General features: G+C 35.6%; 1 protein-coding gene across 2 annotated transcripts in view; it reads left to right on the forward strand.

Moving 5' to 3' along the window:
* The window catches only part of pxdn (peroxidasin), a 65,633-nt gene that overhangs the window by 13,315 nt on the left and 49,011 nt on the right, over window positions 1-3,307 (forward strand). The gene's annotated exons all lie outside the window — the stretch shown is intronic.

The raw sequence follows: 3,307 nt of genomic DNA on the forward strand, positions 1-3,307 counted from the left end.
TATATATATATATATATTCGTCCATAGCAATTATATCTGATATCTTCTCAGACATTAGGAATTGCATTAGCAGTTTCTACAAAGTTACCGGCTGATATACGTCTGATATAAAGAGTTCTTAGATTTAAGTTACCGGTATGTACCTGCTAAGTGCACACCCAGCTGGCTGCTACAGTACACCTCTGTTTTTCTCCAGATGTTAAGTACCGTATACATGTCCACAATGGATAGTCTCAGCACTGAAAAGCGTTATTAAACTTTATCTAATAATCTTTTTTTGGCTTTAGGAACTTCAAAACAAATATCTTCTCTGTTAAACAATAATTTTATTATGGACAGGGCCTGAATCCCTTTTAACATCTCAAACTGATAGATTTTTGGAAAAATCATCAGACAGGAATGTGACTGAACTAATTAACATGATTATCAAATGTCTCAAAATCATGGAAGCAGATAAAAAATTCTATCACCCAGAAAAAGCAGGTCAGTACTGATGTTGGTACATATTAGTAGATTAATTATTACATTTTATTTAATCTGATGTGGTTTAGTATTTGCTGTTAGATAGTTATGTAAGACTTTTTCATCAACACTAAAATTAAAAACAAGCTGGTTAAGTAGCACATGTTTCATACTTGTTGACATGTTGGTTTCTATTTAGTTAATGAAAAACATGGAACATTTAAACTAATAAGCAAACTTTGAATGACTTTTAGCAAAAACTGTGCATCAATTTGTTTTTGCATAATTTGGGGGAAAAAGGCATATATATATATATAAACCTTTTTTTCCTGACCTGAAAACATGTTTATCTCAAGCTTAGAATGGCTTTAATGTCTTGACAGTTTTGCAAGCTAGGAAGTTATGTCTCTCTGAACCAGGCAGAGAATGTTTACAATGAAAAGTCAGCACTTCGAGGCAGCCTGAACTTTTACCGGATGATTTGAGCTTTCTAGAGAAAACACCCAGGTTTGGAAACTTTAAGTAGTTCCTCTGATCCATGGTGAAATTCTGGTTTAGTCCATTTTGTGTAGACATTGTAAATTCCTTTGAAAAACATATTCTTTTAATCAAAACAAATATTTAGTTTAACTGTGAGCTTTTATACCTGGTATGTAAAGCAGGGCCGTCATTTTTTGACATTCATCCATTGGATTTTTATCATTTCACTAAGCAAACAATTATTTACAAGTGAAAACATTTCAGACTGTTTTCAAACATGTTAAGGAAGCTATTGCCCCCTGAAACTGTTTACGCCTCTGAGCTTCCTGGAGCAATCTACTTGGTTTAACCACTCTTAACTCAAGGCTTTTTAAATCTATAAAAACAGGAGTAAAAAGTTTAACAGAATTTGTTCCAGATCAGATCGGTTCATGAAAGAGAAATTTCAGCGAGTTGGCACTGTTTGGGCTAAAGTCATGAGCACGGTCAATACTTGCAGCTGGCGTGTAGGTATCCATGGACACTGGTTTAATTTTTTGTCATGTAGTCAAAAGAAAGAACAGTCAGAGATCAAGCTACTTTTGAAATAACATCTAGAACAGAAAAAGGATAGAAAGTTTATCTAAACTCCTCTAAAGGGGAAACTTGCATTCATTTCACTCCATCAAAGCTCCATGGCGTTGTTATTACATCAAATGTGGAATATTTGGATCTGTCTGACTTCGTCAAATTAGAGTTTCACTGTTAATATTTCATATATTTTTTTATTTGTTGTACAAGAGATGGAGAGTACGATGAAGGAATGGCAGACATGGTCCGAAGAAGTACAGTACAGGTGTGTCTGTACTTAAAGGGTCCTTAGCAGAACGTTGGCATTTACTGTACATCCGTCTCTACTGGTCTTAGTTAGAATGTTTTGTGGTAAAGTTGATGTTTGGACAGTCAGAGTTGTAAAAACACTGTATTTTGCCTCTGGTTTTAGAGGATTATTTACGACCATGAACTGAAGTTAAGAATGTTGGTTGAATCTGACGTGTCGCATTCATAAAAGCCCCATTGTAGGAGAAACTACTAGAAAGTTGTTGCATTGGGCCCAATGTATTTTGTAAAGATAGGAACAAATTGGTTATTGCCCAGTCACACATTTGAATCAGACAAAAAACTAAGTATCGGCACAAACATCATGAAAGGGGTGATGAGATGGGATTGCTCTGCTCACTGAGGCGACTGAAACTCCTCTGTGTATGAAGGTATTTGTCAGCATCTGCAAATTAAGTTCTATTTAGTTCATAATGGCTTGTCATATGTTGATAGTTTTGCTTTTTTCCATATTGGTTCTGTTTGTTTGCTTTTTGGCAGATGTTTTCTAGTTTGTTTCTCTTTATTATTTCTTAGTGTTTTTTGGTTGTTTTTTTCTTTAGTCTTCCTAACTATTATTTCAGATTATTGAGAAATTCACCTAAATTCTCACCTCTGATTGTCCCTGTTTAAACATTTCTCCCTCAGCTAGAGCCTTCAGGTAATTAGTTGATTACATTCACCTGTGATTCAATCTCCATTATCTGCAGCTGTGCTTAGCTCTACCTAATTAGTCATCCTGAAGTTCCTCTGCTTGTCTCCTGCATTAATGCATATATTTTATTTTCTTGGTTATCGTTTATTGAATATCATCTACTTACCATGAGGGTAACGATACACAATCATCTACTACAGACTCTGCAGCCTATCTGTCTGCATTATTTTTCTTAATTAACAAATCATGACAATATTCTTTAGAACAAAGGTCTTCAACGTTTACCAGGCCAAGGAGCCCCAAACTGATGGCGAGATGGAGCAGGGACCCCCTAATTATAAATATGGTCTGGAACTGTGTTATATCAAACTGGGCCTATAGTCACTCTATTACAGATGGATTAACGTAACGTAGGTAATTTCACCCTGGGATTATTAAAGTATTTCTGATTCTGATTCCTGGTTGATGGGACAGGTGTTGTAAATGAAACGGTGCCCAGCTTGAAAGAGCTCCTGCGTGTCGCTGAATGTGTGCATTGATGATTCTGCCTCCATTTATCTGTTTACTACAGAGTGTTGAATTCATGTTAATGTGCATTTAAAGATATTTCAATAAGTGGAAAAATTGAAAGGGGGAATATAAAAAAAAAGACTAATCAACCAAAACTTTCGCGACCCCCATGCAGTACCCCTATGTGCCACCCGTGTTGAAGACCTCCGCCTTAGAACATGGAACAATCTAAGGGCTTGAAGTAGATGGTTACATAAGGAACAAGTGAGCCAGCATTTTTTTTTTTATAAGTAGACTGCTTATTGTGCTTTTTGTGCTCAAAGTCCAATATATATATATATT

The sequence above is a fragment of the Cyprinodon variegatus genome, unplaced genomic scaffold (genome assembly GCF_000732505.1).
Source record: "Cyprinodon variegatus isolate N-32 unplaced genomic scaffold, C_variegatus-1.0 Scaffold230, whole genome shotgun sequence".
NCBI classification, from domain to species: domain Eukaryota; kingdom Metazoa; phylum Chordata; class Actinopteri; order Cyprinodontiformes; family Cyprinodontidae; genus Cyprinodon; species Cyprinodon variegatus.